The sequence below is a fragment of the Choristoneura fumiferana genome, chromosome 17, assembly GCF_025370935.1.
Source record: "Choristoneura fumiferana chromosome 17, NRCan_CFum_1, whole genome shotgun sequence".
NCBI classification, from domain to species: domain Eukaryota; kingdom Metazoa; phylum Arthropoda; class Insecta; order Lepidoptera; family Tortricidae; genus Choristoneura; species Choristoneura fumiferana.
The window spans coordinates 19958813-19978187 of record NC_133488.1 but is presented as its reverse complement, the minus strand read 5'-3'; the positions used below and the strand labels follow the sequence as shown (position 1 = coordinate 19978187).

Genomic DNA, 19375 nt, shown 5'->3' with positions numbered 1-19375 from the left:
ATAGGCCTCTTCCATGGCGCGCCACAACACTGTCTTCAGCCCCTTGCTTCCATCCGGCCGCCAGCGACCCTCTGAAAGTCGTCCGTCCGCCGTGCCTCAGGACGTCTTTCTACGTTTTCCCGTCCGTGGTCTCCATTCGAGGACTCGTCTACTCCACCGTTCATCGGTCCTGAGAGACGTGGCCAGCCCAGCGCCACTTCAGCGAACTAATTCTCTGAGCAACGTTGGTGACTTTCTGTCGGTGGTTCTTTGTCGGATAATGTGATTTCGGATTTTATCCTTCGAAGAAACCGCCACCTTTCGTTTCACTTTAAACATAAACTAAAATATACACTAATAAATTGATTCATTGAATCAGGTGTTTCTTTGCGGAGGTCCATATCAATGAACTAAAATAATTTCTTTGCTCACCCGCGACCTTATGATAGCTAAGTTTATGCAAGATATATGACTAATATCTGGTGTACGGTGGTTTTGCTCTGAAGATGAGCTCTGGTTGAGTTCGAAGCGCGTCAGTGTAGTGTTGGTGGTGATAGATGGGTTTGTGTGATTTATGTATGTTCTTCCAGTGTGGAGGTGGAGGAACTGCATGAACACGCATATCTTGTATAAACGTAACTGGGCATTGTATCTACCGTTGTACCCTGAGTTTATCTCTTCGATTTCAACAAAATTTGGTAGGTAGACTCAGTCCATGATTCCGAGCTGGAAAAACAGTCTCCAGATGTGTCTCCAAAATATTGTATGATTGTGTCCGTTTATTTACGATTTTTTCTTAATAATTTTCGTGTGACGACACGACATCTCTTGTCCGGGTGAGCGGTTAGTTCTAATGGGATGCTGAAAGTTCCTCAATGAGGACTAAAGCAAAGATGTCGCTAGTGTCGCTGCTTAAGTGACTAAATAAGAAAAACAAACAAGCTAAGATATGTGGTACATGGGAGAAATTGGTGTCTGTATCACTGTCCAGCGGTGGTATTTTTCTGGTTTTTCTATGCATCTATATTTCAGTTTTTTGATTACAATCTAGTCGGGGTGTTTCTTCCTCAAGTATCAACATCATTATATCAGCCGTAGGACGTCCACTGCTGGACATAGGCCAACCTTATAGACATCTAGTTGCTTCGGTTCGAAGTGGCCTGCCACGTGAACTCGCGGCTTTAACCAGGTCATCCGTCCATCTCGTTGGTGGACGTCCTACAACGCGGTTGCCGATCAGCGATCTCCATACAAGAACTTTTCGGCTCCAATGGCCATCTGTTCTCCATGTCTCAAGCATGTGCCAGTCTAATCCATTCTCTAGGTCACAGCTCACACAGTTAACTCTCACAACTTTCAAGCGCTTTAGTTTTATTGCTGTAACGGACCTGCAACTATGCAACCATCCACCGCGTTCCTAATACATTGCGCGTATTATCTATTAAAAGCTGTGCGATGATAATATCGGGCATGCAATGGACTGCGAATTGGCTTCAAGCATCGTTGCCACGGTAACGGCGAGTGCAAAGCGGTTTCGCGCCGCTCACCGCGCACGGCGCAGGCGCAGCTATTGTTTACTATTCACAGGCCACACTACTGTACATTTAAACGGTTGTACACAATGTTTACTAAAATATTTTTTGTTTTTATTTTTAGCAGGTTAAACCAGAATTGTTATTGTTGATTGAATTGTTATTAATTTATTAGATTAAATATTGATTGGTGATTATTATTTCTTATGTTATATTATGTTATTATTTGATATTATTTGGGTATTTATAATTCGGGAATATAATTGAATGAATTATTGTTAATTTATTAAGGTATTAAATAGACTATTGCACGTCTCTCCTAGACAGGACATGATGTACTGTTAACTAAGCATATACTGATTTAACATCTATGTAATAACTTATGAACTTGCAATAAACATTTTGAATTTGAATTTGAATTTAAAAATAAATAAAGTATGTACTTAGTAGGTAAATTGAGTTGGCCAATAGTGACATCACGGTTTACTATTGCTGTGCATAATCTGTGGTATAGAAATTCTAAAAAAAATAAGTATTTGTCTTTGCGGAAATCACTGACAATGAACTTACAAAGGGTTAGAAATATTTTTTGTCCACCATAGATACTAATCCCAATCTGGTTTCCTTCCCACTTGTAATATTATTATTTTTTTACTCTGCGTGCCAATCTACCTGCTATACATGTTAGCCATTCTAGCTAGCCTGAGTCGACGCAGGCTGAAAACCAGCGCTGGTAGCTTCTGAGCAAGCGCAGCATAAGCTGAGCCTATTCCTTTTATCAGTGTAAGGGACTGGCAAACACATTGGGCTGAGATTCTAAATTAGTTTATTGTTTATTTGTATTTTGTGTGCCTATCCTGTATTGTTCATGTTGGCAAATAAATCAATCTTCTTTTTCTTCTTAATCATCAGAAGAGAGGAGGGTGGATTCTGCATGAAAACATATCTAAGTATATGAGACGCACAAACGCACTAGTGTACATGGATGATCACGGACAAGCAAGGCACAAAACTTTAAAAAATTAAAAACCAAACTGCCAAAAAAAAACTAAAAAGAAAAATAAGTCTAGAATATGTTATGTAACTAAAAGTTCAACAGTGGGAGTCGGGACCCATTCAGAATCGCAACCAGCTTTAAATTCTTGGTAATGGCAGTCAAAAGGTTGTAGTGCATAGTCGGCTTTGTTGACATACTTACCATGTATGTTTTTAAAAATCGCCGAACTAACGTCGTTCATTTTGACATGTACAATCAATGTTTTAGCTATTTGCTCCTGTTATAGGCCCCGGTATAAAGTTGATCGTCCAATATTAATATTGACAAATATATATATTACAAGCGACTAAAAACGCCTTCGTCCATAATCGGCATCACGAATAAAAACAACACGAACTGCATCCAGGGTTAGGTACCATATCTTACAATTTATACTGGAATCTCAGGATTTTTAAACTCTTTTCAGGATTACATCTGGGTCCCATCAAATATAAGGATTCTTAAAAAAAAACTAAAATATAGTGTAAGTACCTATAGTGTAGTTACTACTTTTTTATTAAAAAGGTACAAAACTGTTTTTTTTTTATACACGTAGTGACTAACAGTGGTGTGGAGCATTTTAAAAAGAAATCGAAAAGGAGGAAAATTTGAGAAAAAAAATTATTTGGCCAAAAATTTACACTTAATTACGTGATAAATAAGCCAGTAACAAGTAAAACAAAAAAACTACATTTTGATTTCAGTAGTGCCAAAAAGCACAGGTAGAGCCATACTCAGCATGAAGCTGCAGTGCACCACACTTTGGACTTTTTAAATTTTATCTGATAACCCTAACCTAATCTAACTCATGCTTGGCTGACCACGTCCAATGCAACATGGCTTCGTGCCCCTAAAATATCTAATTTTAAACGGCCGCTCAGAAATGCTTTATTATACCTACTCACGATCGTCGTACTACTAGCAATACACCAAAAAGTTTTCAAAGTTACGAAATTTTATGTGGATACTTCCCAGAAATGAAGTTTTGCAAACCACGAAATCATTATCAAGAGCTCACTAAAAAAACAGTCAAGAGCGTGTCGGACACGCCCAAAATAGGATTCCGAAAAAATTAAGTATTTTTTTCTAAGGATTTCGTATTTTATAAGGAAACTTCCAAGTTTAGGTATATTTTATACATTATGCTGCTCTTAAACTACTAATAATTCTCAAGCAAACTTAACCGTTATAGTTTTTCTTGTAAGTTTGATATACTTACTACCACCATTCTGATTTTTTTCAAATTTTTCCACCTACCTCTCGATTTTAATTAAAATTTGCACTTTATAGTTGAATATTTCGCAAACAAATCACTGAATCGTCTTAGCAAACCCCTAATGGTTTTAAAAGACCTATATCCATCGATACCCCACACTATAGAGTTGGATGAGAAAAAAAATGTCCCACACTACGTCTATGGGAGGTACCTACCCTACAAAAATTATTTTTTTAATTTTTTATTGTACCATTTTGTCGGCATACTTTACATATACATATATCCGTGCAAAATTACAGCTTTCAAGCATTGATAGTCCCTAAACAAAGCCGCGGACGGACGGACAGACAGACAGACAGACAGACCCATGTCTGAAACTATAAGGGTTCCGTTTTTGTCATTTTGTCTCCGGAACCCTAAAAAAAGCTCTATTAGTTACTTCAACAGCCTGCCTTGTTTATATCTGATATATCCTCATCAATAATATTCATCAAAAAAGACTTATGAAAATTTTCTCGGGTAAAAATTATTTTAAATTTTCCTGAATTTTTCCAGAAACTTCCTAGAACTTTATAGCATTTTTGAAAATGTTCTGCAACCATAAAGCAATCAAGTTTGTGTCCAATCGAGTGCAAAGAAATGTATAATTTTTCTTCCAGGCCTAAATTTGGCTTCAAGAGTCTTTGCACAACGCGTTTTAGAAACGCGGGAGGGCAGCGTGTTTTTTTCCATACAGCAGCCATACAATTCGCGTGCGTATCGCGTTTGTATTAATTCAAACGCGCATCGACGGCACAATTAAACAAGAGCGTGTCGGACACGCCCAAAATAGGGTTCCGTAGCCATTACAAGTCCTTTTGTTGAAAAGCGCAGTTTTTCGGCCATAACTCAAAAATGGTATACCCGATCATGTTAAAACCAATTTTCGTTGAAAGTATTTATTAAGCGTTACCTTTCAATATTTTTTGCATATTTTTTGGACTAACGGTTTACAAGATAGAGGGGGGGGAGACACAACTTCTGCTACTTTGGGAGCGATTATTTCCGAAAATCTTCACTTAATCAAAAGTTTTTTTGAGAAACCTTAATATCTTTTCAAAAGAGCTGTCGAACTACGTGCCACACGTAAATGCGAGTAAAAATTTTTTTTTTCAATTTCTGTTACGTGTATGGAGTGCCCCCCCCCCCCTATAAATATTTATTTTTGTAATTTAACTACAAACTTAATAGCGGCTTCTACAAGACATCTGTACTCCAAATTTCATTGATATACATCTTGTAGTTTTCGAGTACATACGGACACGTGCCTGTGACATACGGACGGACATACAGGCAGACAGACAGACGGACTTGACGAAACTATAAGGGTTCCATTTTTGCTATTTTGGCTCCGGAACCCTAAAAATGCCATAATATACTGAGCGGCAAAAAATCTGGCCCCCAAATGTATGGAGAAATAGGTAATTTTGTTTGTAGAGCGGGCCAAATTTTGTGCTTCTGAGTATATATGTGCAAAGGCCGTTACGTGTCTATTTGAAATGTACTGATACAGTTATAATTTGTTACATAGTTTATTTTTATCAGTTTATGTATGTATGTATAATAAATAAATAAATAAATATCACGGGACAATTCACACCAATTGACCTAATCCCAAAGTAAGCTGAGCAAAGCTTGTGTTATGGGTACTAAGCAACGGATAAATATAATTATATAGGTATATATAAATACTTAAATACATATTAAACACCCAAGACCCGAAAACAAACATTCGTATTTTCCATACAAATATCTGCCCCGACACGGGAATCGAGCCCGGGACCTCAAGCTTCCTAGTCAGGTTCTCTAACCACTAGGCCATCTGGTCGTCTAAACGCAGTTTAATACATCAGTGTCTAAACGTATATATGTACGTAAACTCTTTATTGTACAAAAGAAAAGAAACAAAATACATACCTATTACCCGCCTACCACTCACCACTGTTTACTCGCCTTCAATCGCGTACGTAGACCATTTCGATCTGCCAGTCTAAAATTTTGGGATTTTATTATAAATTCCCATGGGAATTCCCGAAAATCGTCGTCATCGTCAGACAACCCAAAGAGTGATAGATTTAGTATTTCTAGTACCTAAATCTAAGGTTACAAATTCTTAGAGTTAGTAAACACAAGCTTTGTCATAATTCACATCATTGACGTCATGTTAAACTTTAGAAAACTCGAGTCACTGCTAGGCTACATGGGTCTGTATTTTGCACAACATTAATTGTCCTACTATGAATTCACATAACGGATTTGGCATATTAATAGAATCTGTTTAATTGAAATATATGCATAAGATTTTTAACTACTTACATACAATTTTAACTATCGCGTTCATTACTAAATTTATGAATTAAATCGGGCTCGTCGGGTTTGGTCCGCGTACCTTGATTTTAGAGAAGCTCGATATTTCGGTACAGTTGGATGCGCCATGATCACGAGACGAAAATCAAGGTACCTAAGCGGAACAAAGCCCGAATTTAATTCATAAAATGATGTCAAGTGAACAGGGTCGGGGCAAAACCGACTCGGTAAGGTTAGGTTCTGAAGTAATAAAATTTTGTAAATAACCTTCCGAAAATCTAGCAACAAGCTTGCCCCAAAACTGGTGCAATCCGGTTAGCGCTACCCAAAACTAGTCCCGAATTCGTTCCTTGTACAGGTGCATATTAGTGCAAGATGCAGGCGAGTGTGCATGCGCGTGTGTGCGTAGGCGAAATTCAACTGGCTCGAGACCCTTGGCGCAGGGATTGTCAATTTTTGGCTCTTTTAAAAGTGGTTACTTTGTTTTAGTTAATTTATAAAATAGCTTTTTTCTTACGAGACACTCTGTGAGCGGAGACTTCGCGAGTTTTTCAAAATAGCTGAAATATTATGATATTTATAGAACACGATCTTTCAAAACAGAACCCTCATAGAAACACTTTGTTGTCCGTTTGTCCATCTCTCAATATCCTTTTTCTCAAGAAACGCGAGGAAGTATTCAGTTGTAATAAATATCAAATACACAGGTCTGTTACCCCTTGGAGCTGTGTAAAATCAAAATACTGAGTCAACGCAGTCAAATGATACGCAAAAGAAATGCAAACAAGAAGAGAGATGGACGTCTTGAATAAAGCATACAGTTTCTCCAAATGCCCAAATAATTGGGATAAAATTTAGATACTTGGACTACTAGGATTAGAAAAATAAAAATAGGCGCGAGTGTTATTTATGCAACGCTTTACAAGATGTAAAATATGAATGTCCCTGGAGATATTTTGTAAAGTGTCGATATTGCAAATCAGCTGCTAGTTCCTAATGGTTTATGCGTACGAAGTAGCCAGTAAAGGCTAGATATTTAATAATTCGAAGACAACAAAGTTTCAAAACACAAACAGTATTTGGTTAGGTTAGGTACTTTTGGATGCTTTTGCTTGTTTTCATTTGAAATTTGTTTAGCAGGTAAACTGTTTTGTTTTTATAAACATAAGGTTGTACCTACATGTTGTTAAGCGACCTTCCATTTGTTATTGTTTTTGAGAGAGGATTACTAAGCATGTGAGTGACGTGAAAATGACAATCTCTAATTAAATCTGTGTGTACATTAAATAAATAAAAAATTACCCTTTCAGAATTGCATTCAGGTAACTCAAAATTAAGAAATGAAGACAATGTCAAGATAGGTACCTAGTGTTTTTTCACTAGGTACCTACTCACCATTAGTACTGGTGGTTGTGGTTTTTTTTTTCAATAGAGATAAGGTAAACAATCAATACAACATATCATGTACTTAGGTATTTTTACTGCAAAACACTGTAAACAAATAAATGACCCGATACATGTAAAGCATAACATTCTCACTAATATACCTACATGACAAAAACGTAGAAACTAAATAAATATCAATTTTATTTTAAGGAAATCGCGACCCCAAATACAAAGGTTCTGGATCCCTGGCATAGAGTAATGTTACATGGGCAACAGGTCTCAGCGGCCATTTTGAAAAATGTTTTTAGCGCTTTCGAATTTCGGGTGCCTAGGACAATGACCCCGGCCAAGGGCTGCCTGGCCTTCGGGGCTATTCGAAGTACTCGTTTTGTTACACTTGTAAGTGTTGCTAGCATGAAATTTTGAGGTTGTGTGAACTGGATGAATTATAATGGACGGTAGGAAGGAAGAAACGGGATAATAATGAAACTCTGGTTGGGTCGAAATCGCTAGATGGCGTTAGTATCGTTTAGCAGCGTTACTATTGACGACCGGAGAAGTGGATAGAGAACCAGAGGCCTTATTGTCCAACACACTTGGAATAACAATCGTTTTCACCACTTCTTTCTGTTACACATTATAAGACGCAGGTAGAAAGGGATGGCGAATGCGATCGCGAACGTCAGCACGTTAGACAATACGGCCGTAGACTAGCTTGAGGTTCCGGGTTCGATTCTCAATCGGGGTAATTTTATTATTTATGAAAAAACATTACTTTACAAAAAATGGAACCGACTACAAAAACCTTGAAAATAATTTTCAACTAGTTTGAAATCGGTGCCTCAGCATGAGACAGCAGGAGTGGAACTATGTAGTCGTCTACCTCACACATACTACATATTAACAAACACAACATAGTTATATTATTTTATAAGAGTAGGTACCGGTACCAACGGCCTTCTTCATCAGGTCCAGTTCACCAAATGATACTTTCTGAATGTAAATAATTGTCTTGGTGTTAAAAATGCCAAAATCGCTTTAGTTGTGCATTTAAAACTTGAGATTTCCCTCGATTTCTCTAAGATCCCATCATCAGATCCTGAGTTGGTTACAATGGGACCACCTCGTAAGTACTATGCCCTTAAGAACAAAAAAAAAACTTTGAAATTCGGCCCACAATTTGTTGGAGTTAACGCGTAACAAACATTAAAAAAACAAACATACGAATTGAGAATCTCCTCCTTTTTTGAAGTCGGTTGAAAATTCGAATTGTACCCTCGTCTCGAATGTTTAATATTTATTTAACTATGTATCCTATTTACCATTTGTCTTACTTTGGGACTAGCTCAATTGATATCAAATGTCCCGCGATATTTATACCCACTGATGTATTAAACTGTAGATACACATTGCCAAACAAAATCCCCATCAAAGAATGTCCGAACTATTTATTTGTTTGTGTAACAAATAAAATCATCACCCACACAAATTAATGAAAAGAATACGTGACGAAATTTGAACCTAGTCTTTACTAAGTTACAGTTGAATTTCGCTAGCGGCCATATTCCACAATTAATAAAAATATTTACGTGTGCGTAGAAACACTGATCCCACCACACAAACAAATAAAAAGAATACGTGACGAAATTTGAACCTAGTCTTTACTCTATTACAGTTAAATTTCGCTCCAACTCCACAACGCTTGACACTTGACAGCTAACTCCACAATTTCACATACGCATGCTCGAATATGAATGTAAGCCTTATCAGAAAAGGCAGAGGGATTAATTTCACTTGCTACATTGAAGGCGACGTTGCAAGATTGCTTGGATGAGTTTGACGTTTCTTAAGACGGACGAATTTAGGTTGCAGAACAAAGAATGCATTCGGACTTTCGGAGAGGACTTTCGTAATAAAGAGTTTTTGTCAATTAAATTAAAAAAAAGGTAACTTTTAAGCTAATTTTCTTTAGTCCAAATGTTTACCGTTTTCGAGATAATCTATATACAGCCGGATTAAGCCTATTTGATGCCTTAAGCAATGCACGCCTATGCCAACCCCCCCCCGCCCTTATCTATATTTTAAATAAGTATTTATTGCGACGAAATGTTATATTTATGAAAGACGATAGAGATTATGGGGAGGCACGAGCAAGCGGATTTTCAAACAGCCTTACCTTTTATGTGCTAACAAAAAAAAAATTGGTGCTGTTTATGGTGCCCCCAAGTCGTGATGCCCTAAGCAATCGCTTAATTTGCTTATGGGCTAATCCGGCACTGGCTATATATATAAAATTAAAATAATAAACTGACTAACTGACTGTTGATATATCAACGCACAGCCCAAAACGCTGCACCTAGAGACCTACTTTATGCCCCTGGTTACCGAAGTACTCGTCAAGACGACAAACGAGTCCAAACTCGATGTGGTCGTGTCGTTTATCACAGAGTTCCTATGGTCACCCGCTAGCTTTATCATCAGATCAACTCCATGTTATAATAATATTGCATTGTCATCGGATTTAAGTATACATGCGTGTAAAATTTCAGCTCAATCGGTTGAAGATATCCACTTCAAATTTGTGTTGAAAGATTCCACCCGAGCAAACATAGTTACATTACACTGCAAATAACCATAACCGCAATAAAGACATTTTTTTTTTTAATAAATATAATGCTTGTAATAAGTTTTTGTTAAAAATTTAATTTTAATACAAGCTTTTTTGCCGAATGTACTTTTTGTTGACTGTACTTGAATTGTCGTCTAAACTACATATCTGTACCAAATTTCAAGTCGGTACTATTAACTATCGAGGAGTTCCCTCCTGCAGAGACGATTCTGACAGAACCACCAAGTTGTCACTACCAGATTATTATATTGTCACCAAATTTACATAAGTATGCTAAATTTCAAGTCGATCGGACCACTGGAAGTGGGTCAAATTTAGCTTCCAAGATTTGACCCAAACAAACAAACAATAAATAAATAAATAAGCAAACAGGGCAAGCTACAGAAAAGCTTCTAAAAATATCGCCGAAATGTAAGCACTTGTGCAAGTATTTCGAAAAAAAAACAATTTGAATTCTCATCCTCCTTGGTTCTGACTGTTTGCTTCTAAACCCATTGCCAGCGCACACCGCGCGCAGCTCAAAAAAAATTGCAGGCTGTCTGTCAGCACAGTTCATTCGCGGGAAATTCGGCGGACTTCGTATGTTGTGTAATTAGCTCGACTAGTGTGAATAAATTGTAAACTGTATTATAAACCTTGTAAACAGTGTAAAATACTTAGTAAGATTTTTTTAGTGTAAAAAACAATAGGTAAACATAGTGATTAATACGGTGTAGATTTGGCGAGCGCTTTATCAAAGTTGGCTTTATTGAGGTTTGTGGTTCATAAATTGCTTTATTAATTTTGCACAACAACGAATTAACCACACAGTCAGACAGTCAGTACATTATATTATCGAAGCTTTTATAAAACATAATTAAAATCGCAAACTTCAAGGTAAATATTCAAACGACATAGCTACCCGTTGCTAAGCGACTCGGTAAATAAAATAGAGTGACTGCAACTCCACTACACTTTTGTTCCATGTTCTGTTGTTTATCTGTTTCGTTTTACTGATATGCTTTCCTGTGCGTGTGACAAAGACAAGGCATTTGTCAATGTTGTGGAATTCTGGCAACGTTTATCTTTTAATTAGCAATTTAGAAATGGCTTTAAAATTAATTTAAATCAATATTTCTCTCTGATTATTAGAATGTAATAGAAAAAACAACAAATACTCGCTGAAAGTATGATATTCCATCAGATTTGTTCCGTTTTCGCGAGTGATTTTTGCACTTTTTAAAGACGCACGTGGGCATCGTTACGCTTGCACTGACAACAACGTACTGATAAAAAAGAAGGCCACATTTACCAAAGTGGCGCTCATTTGGCTCGGACATATTCGGACGCGCGACTGTGGATCTACAGTTTAATACATCAGTGTTTATACCTATTGATATTTTGTAATTTCGCACATGAATTTCGAACATTACCTGCAGTGTGCATCCGGGCTCGAACCCACTACGCTCTACGCCACCATGCCGTTTTTATATCCACAAATACGACAATACAAACAAAACGTATTAAATTATAAGCCTGAAAACGCCTCCGCTATCACACACACACGAGTACACACGTATAGAATTCAGATCTGAATCGAATTAGTGACCTCTGCCCAGTTTCGTGTATTTGTTGAGCAGACCCTCCCCGGGGAGGGGGGGTCTCCCATCGAAAAAACCCCTTAAGTGAAAAGTTAGAAAACCGCCGGTCATCTCTCTGAAGTATACCATTTGCATGTTTAAGGGTTAATTATCTAGTCGCCATGTTTATTTTTAAGAATGAATGCGGTGCAGTATTTATCAGATACGAACACAGCAAGCTTTGACCTCGTCACGGGGACATATCTGAACATCGAAAATTAATATATCTAAAGTTAATAAGTTTTGTTAAAAAACTTCATTTCAATACAAGCTTTTTTTGCTCACTTAAACTACATTTGCATACCTCGAGTCGATGCTATTAACCGTTGAAGAGTTCCTTCCTACGGAGACGATCCTGGCCGGATTACCAAGATGTGACTAGCAGATTATTGTATTGTCACGTGATTTACATAAGTACCTACTCCAAATTTCAAGTCAATCTGACTACTGGAAGTTGGTCAAATTTAACTTGCAAGATTTGATTACAGATAGACAGACAGACAACGGGACAGGTGACACTATATAAAAGCTTGTAAAAATTCGACGGTCAAAATATCACAAGTGGTTAGGGTAGATTAGTTTCGACCGTTTTAACTATCGATATTTTCAATTCGATATTCAGATACGTGCCCCTCGTCACCGGCCTGTATATTTAAGTCACACTGCTGGGCACAGGTCGCCTCTCAAAATACTGGCTTGAATCATAGCCCACTCGAGCCTTCTACAGGCTGGGAACTTCACACACATCATAGTTTTTTTTCGCAGGTATGTGCAGGTTTCGACGTTTTCTTTCACATGGTCAGTTTCAAATGTAATTTCTCACTACATGCACATCCACAATCATCTGCTTGAGAGGTCATAGGTAGTAGATTTTATAGGAAATTACCGTTAAAAATGTCATTTTAATACACGCTTTTTTTGCTGGTTGTAGTTACGTTTTGTTGACTATACTTACTTGCATTGTCTTTGAATACTGTATACCAAATTTCAAATCAATCCTACCACTAGAAGTAGGTCAAATTAATTTTCAAAATTTGACGCCACAACTACAAACAGGCAATAGTTAAATAAAAGCTTGTAAACATTTACTCGTGTAGATATTCAATATTAAGGCCCACTGCAGTAAACACATAAATCTCGAGTTAGCGTTAAGCTCAGTTTAGTAGTGTCAAATTGTATGGAACTGTCAAGCTTAAGCCTGGATTAACTACTAAATCTAGTTTTTTTTCCTGCAAGACTGCCTAAGTTATGGTTGTAATTCAGTATTAGTTATTTAATATTGTTATATGTCGAGTGGAGACCGCGGATCGGCAAGCGCAGCTTAGGACGTCCACCAACAAGATGGACGGATGACCTGGTTAAAGCCGCGGGTTCACGGTGGATGCAGGCCGCTGCCAAACGAAGCAACTGGAGGTCTACGGGGGAGGCCTATGTCCAACAGTGGACGTCCTACGGCTGAGATGATGATGATGATGATGATGATTGTTATACAAGGTTCCAGACTACCGGACTTCGTTTTTATTTATTTATCGATGACTGTATATGTGATACCATTAGATTACCATACCATACCTACATTTTATGAGCTTTTAAAACTCGAGTCCTCCATAGATTTTATACGGTAATACTGCACTTGAACGCCACTGGTTAGCCAACACAATTGACTACTATTAAATTATATATTTCAAAGCTACTAAAAATCAAATTTAACAGTTAATCGAACATTAATCTGGTTCCGGATTGAAATTAAATGGTTTTTATTAAAACTGTGTTTTGATGTTACTGGTTAATGGTACTAAAAACTCTCTTTGAATCAACTGATTCAGAAGCACTTCGCCTTATTTAGAAACATTTTCTGTGAAACTAAATTCTATGCAATTTCTGTTTGCGAAAGAAGGGAACACAGAAAGGAAGGCGAGAAAATTAACTCTACGGTCAAGGACTTTACTTCATGAGCCACCGTGGAACCCTTTCACAGTAAACGTCATAGGGACATCGCATTAATTAACAAGGGAAGTCGTAATGACTTTTCCTTTGAAAAGGTTCCATAGTGGGTCATGAATTAAATCCCTTGACCGTACAACTGCAAAATATTCAAAGCAGGAGCGGCTATGCATAGCTGGACCGCAATACTTCACAAAAGCAAAAAACAGAAGAAAATAGAAAAATAAAGAAGGAGAGAAGAAGAAGCAAAAAATGACCTCAACCTAAACTATTTGACTGGGCTGGTCATGTCTGCCGCATGCACTCACAGCGATGGACCCAAATTACTACCCACTGCATGAACACGCATATTTTGCATAAGCTTAACTATCATAAGGTCGCGGGTGACTACCCATTGGGTTCCGTGGGATGGCCATCGTAACAGAGGCAGGCCGAAGAGAAGATGGCGGTATGACTTGAACGCATCAAATAGAGTGGCAGGAGCATGCTTGAGTGGCGGAAAGAAGGGGAGTTCTTTGCCCAGCAGTGGGACACTTTAACAGGCTATTAAAAAAACCTAAACTATTTATGTCCAATTTGTTTCTTACGCCAATAAACAGAACCGTTACGGATCCCATCCAAAAAACTATTGTAAATATTTCACTAAGTACTTAAAGCAGCATCCTTTGCAAATTATAACTCAGTTGAGGCTCGTATACAAAGAATCCGGCATAAAAAACATCATTGGTGTTTGCAACGATACCTCGGGGCTACATCGATCGTCCCACACGTTCCTCCAGCTTTAGCTGCAGGGTGCAAGTCATAGGTGCCAAGAAGTCTACATTCGGGGGTTGCGGTGGTAAAACCCGATAAGTCAAAATAAGTGACTGATGAATAAAAACCTGTGTGGTGTCGGGTTAGAATAACACCTCTCCTTTCTTCCGTGGAAGTCGTAAGAGGCGACTGAGGATATAGGTTAAGGTATACCGTAGGCGACAGGCTAGCAACCTGTCACTATTGTACCGTTTTTGTCAAACTTAAAACCTAAAACTGCTAAAAGTGGCTCCGAAGCGGTAACATTTCGTGTGCTCTGCCTACCTCATTTGGGGATACAGGCGTGATGTTTGTGTGTGTGTGTGTGATGAATAAAAAAACTAAGTACCATCAGCCAAATAAGTGGTCTATCAATTTTTAAACACGTTCCTATCAAATGAATATGTCGTTAAAGTCGAACTTTCAAGTTGACAGACAACGTCTAATGGCATTATTGTTTTGTGACATGCAAACGATTATCAAATTTAGGGTGGTAGACCACATAGTTGGCTGATAGCACCTATTATAAAAATGTTACTTCGAAATTTTTTGAAATTATTGGATCAAGTTATTTGGTTTGACCCCACAACCCTCAAATACTCGTATAATCTACACACTTGAGTATAAGGCAGGACAGCAATTAGTAATACCTACTAGTCGAAAAAGAATAAGGACCACTTGATTTTCACAGGTAAAATGAAATTAAAAATACGTTTGCGTTTTTATCTAAATATGTTTGAATTGAATGGAAAGGATTTTGTATTATGTCGTCGCAATTTTTTTCCCAAATGTTTCATTTTGCAAATTTTTAATTTCAAAACTCCGTGGCCCTTATTAAGTTAAGTTATATATAAGTACATTCAAATAAATTAAAGTAAAATTAAAGTAAATTCTTTATTGCACGAACACAAAGAAAACCGATACACGGACAGAAGTAGAAAGGCTAATAAGCTCCTAATATAAGGTATCGCTTCCAGCTAACGTTAAGAGAAGACTATTTATAAAGATAGGCAAACAGTCAAAATTATGTACAGTAAAAAGAAAAAGAGTATTAGATACTCAAAAAATAAATAAAAAAGACAATTGTGTACCTACATTAAATTTAATCATACATATGAGACTTAAATAAACAGACAAAATACCACTTCCCACTAATATACTAAATATGAAAGTTTGTAAGTCTGTTTGTTTGTTTGTTACTTCATCACGTCTAAACCGCTGAACCGATTTAGATGAAATAGTTTGAGTCTCGGGGAATATAAGATAGCTTTTATCCCGGAAAATTGTAAAGTTCCCGCGGGAAAGTTAAAACCGAAATTAACGCAGACGAAGTCGCGGGTGACGGCTAGTATAAAGTATGACACACCCGCTATCGCACACATCCGCTCAATGTCATTGCTCAATGCCCCTGTAGGTTCGCGATCCTTTTACGGGGTCGCAGTAACTTCAAAATACTCTAATTACAAACATTTACTTAATGAGGGCTATCGTTTTTTGTCTCACTAGATGGCGCACTGTTGCGTGAGGTTTTTAAGTATGGTTTTGAAAGTCTGTTATTACGGGCGTGAAAACAAAGTTTAGATTAAAATCATATTTAATACACCTTAAAACCGTACCATATAAATGTCGGGCATGCCACAGTGTTGCATAGTCCCCGTTTTGTTCGGAAAAAAGGGAGGACAAAGGTTTCCGAAAGACAAAACTGTCTCAAAACACAGACATTCATTGCCCCGGAACGCATATTTGCCATAATTAATTTCAGATATTGCAAAATATTCACAAAATTATTCTAATTATAAATAAACCCGCGTAGCTCACCCAAAAACTATGAGATTAGACATTTCGGAGACCTCACGCTACACTAGCGCCTCTAGTGGCGAATTCATACGCGATAGCCCTCATTGCAACGTTTGTATGTATATGCAGAAAGCTGGATATCTAGAATAACATATACCTAGGTCATTTTGTCCCGATATTCCAATGTAATCCATTTAAAATCCCAAAATGCTAACCGCTAAGTAATGACTTGAAATTTGGCACGGAATGTCAATGAAAACTACAATTTCAACGGTAATTTAGCAAAATCCCGGAATTCCAGTTCTATTGCCAGATAATTGGTCTACATAAGCAAAAGCCCAGCTAAAAATTAGGTATCTACTTAATTAGTAATAGTAATAGCGGTTTTTAAACCAGGCAATCCTATTCTCCGCTAAACTCTCATCGCTTGCACCATCCATCCTAACCCTTATCTAAAATCGTTTTCAAAATAAAACGCGCATAGAGATCCTGTAGGAATAAAGGGAGCCGGACCGCTAACTAATAAATCGGGAAATAATAACGGCCCTTCCCGTAGGGGAATCACATTGTTTTTAGAGGCTTTATGTAATTTCACAGATAAGAATTCAGCCTAAAACCTTTTTACATACTCGTTGGTATGCGTAGACGCTAAAAAAACGCAGAATAACCGTTGGGTGAGAGAATTTCTCGTGTGATACGACCACGAATTGGAAGGATTATTCGCAGTGTAGTTCCTTTGATAGTACAAAAAGAAGCTACTGCGAGTATTAATCCAACTGGAATTTTGAACGTGAAACCGTGAGATGTCATAGGTTGGTGTGAACGTGCCTTTACAGAGTGATGTTGTTAAAGTATGGCTAATGAAAGCTGAACCCAGCTTTTATTTGAGTGGCAACATTATTCAAATGTCATGGGCAAACAGACCAAAGAGTATAAGAAAACAGTACCGCACGCTGAAGCTACCGTACAACGGCTAACCGATAGTGTCTTTTCCAACCTCGACATTGGCAGAATCATCGATAGTATCGATGGAGCTATACTTACTTTCAAGAATTGAATTGAATTGAATTAAGAAAACAGACACTTGAGCTTGTACTATTATCTATTCTGTTGACTTGTTGAGTTTAGTACCTTCGTGTGTTAAAATAGTTTTTTGTTTGCTGATTATTTTAACCACGATAAGCAAATTCAAACAAAAACAAGCAGAGAGGGAAGCCTTGTTCAAACAGAAAAAAGAGTGTTTAGATGCGGTGACCGAATTTGTAGGTTAGTAGACAAGGCAAAATATTTTGATAGTAATATACCTTTCGGAACTGGTTAATACAATTGTGGTTCTTAAGATTCACTTTTGCTCAAAAATATTCGTATTAACTTTTTTATGTTCAACATATCGTTTTAAATAATTACTTATTTTCCAATTGGCATGCGATAGACAGAGAAGCATAAAGTAGGTAAGATTTTTATGCCTAATAGTTACTTTTGTACGGCAGAGAAGCTTCTGTACTTGTAGTATTACTTATTCTATAGTGATACCAATTGTTTTGAATTTGCCGCGGTTTTGCAGGTTCATCTTTCATTAGCCAGACTATAGTGTTGTGTGCTACCCTACATTTGACAGTCGTAATAAAAATGACGATGAAAATGCGGGTAGTTGTGCGCCGGTGTTAGTTTCGTCGGGGCACGAGCAGAGCAGTGGCGCGCAGTGCGCGTGTTGCGGCAGCCGCCGAGTCGCGTTGCGCCTAGGAAGAAGGGCTACGGGTGAGTTATCCGTTACAATATCATTTAATCAAACTGGAAGGTATGCTACGTTGACAGGACTTCTACTAGGTAGACTGAAGATGTGAACCAGCAAGGCTACCACGAAACTCGAAACTCGAAGTTCGTAACGTACTGTCCCTCTAGCTCTCGTATAAAATAGTATAAGTGTCAGGGGAACGCACGACACGAACATCGAGTTTCGTAGTAGCCCTGCTGTAGATTAGATGCGGGTTTGCAACGTGCCATATGCATGATTGACTTGTTTATTTTTATGAACGAGGAAGCGGGTAGGTATCTAATGGGAAATGATCGCCACCGTCCTTAAATAGCTACAACTCAAGAAGATGTCACTGGCCTATTATCGGTCTTTAAAGGAAGTATAAATCCTTTGATGTGTTTGAGAGTAGGTCAGTCGGTGTTGTCTTATTTATTTATTAATTTTTTGCGTCCTTGGGGTGAGAGCCTGGTGATCTGTAATACAGGTACCCACTTACGAGTAGTTCAGACTCCAGTCTCTCGCAAAGGATTCTTCATGTTTGAAACTTGCGTAAACAAACTTTTGTGAAAATGTATCGAATGTGGTCCTTTGTGAGTTGATAAATAAATACATTTTTATATCACGGGACAATACACACCAATTGACCAAGTCCCAAAGTAAGCTTAGCAAAGCTTGTGTTATGGGTACTAAGCAACGGATAAATATAATAATATAGCTAAATACATATTAAACACCCAAAACCCGAGAACAAACATTCGTATTTTTCATACAAATATCTGCCCCGAGACGGGAATCGAACCCGGGACATCAAGCTTCGTAGTCAGGTTCTCTAACCACTAGGCCATCTGGTCGTCTTAAATTGCCTGGAAACAGTGCTGATGGAAGTTGATGGAAGTTGATTCCACATACATGACAGGAAGAGCCGAAAGAGACATAGTGGTAGATCGCTATTCATCCAGATGGTGACAATGCATGTAGTAAAGAACTAGGCTTTAAGATAAGGCGACCAGCTTGGTGGCCTCTCCCCACCCTTGTAAAAAAAAGTCATCATCATCGCCATATCGAAAATACAAACTGAAACATAGATGCACAGAAAAACCAGAAAAATAGACCAGCGCTGGGAATCGAATCCAGGTACTGGATCAGTGCAGTGGAGTTTTCCAGTGGTGGTGTAGTGGCATGGAATGCCGAGGACCTGGGTTCGATTCCCAGCGCTGGTCTATTTTTTCAGTTTCAGTTTTGTTTCAGTTTGTATTTTCGACATGGCTTTTACGGGATGACCGTAACAAAAATAACAAAATTTGGGTTTCATATAAAAAATACAAAAAGACAATAGGTACAAT

General features: G+C 37.8%; 1 protein-coding gene across 2 annotated transcripts in view; it reads right to left on the bottom strand.

Moving 5' to 3' along the window:
• LOC141437073 (uncharacterized) overlaps positions 1–19375 on the bottom strand; it is a 168116-nt gene that overhangs the window by 37167 nt on the left and 111574 nt on the right. The gene's annotated exons all lie outside the window — the stretch shown is intronic.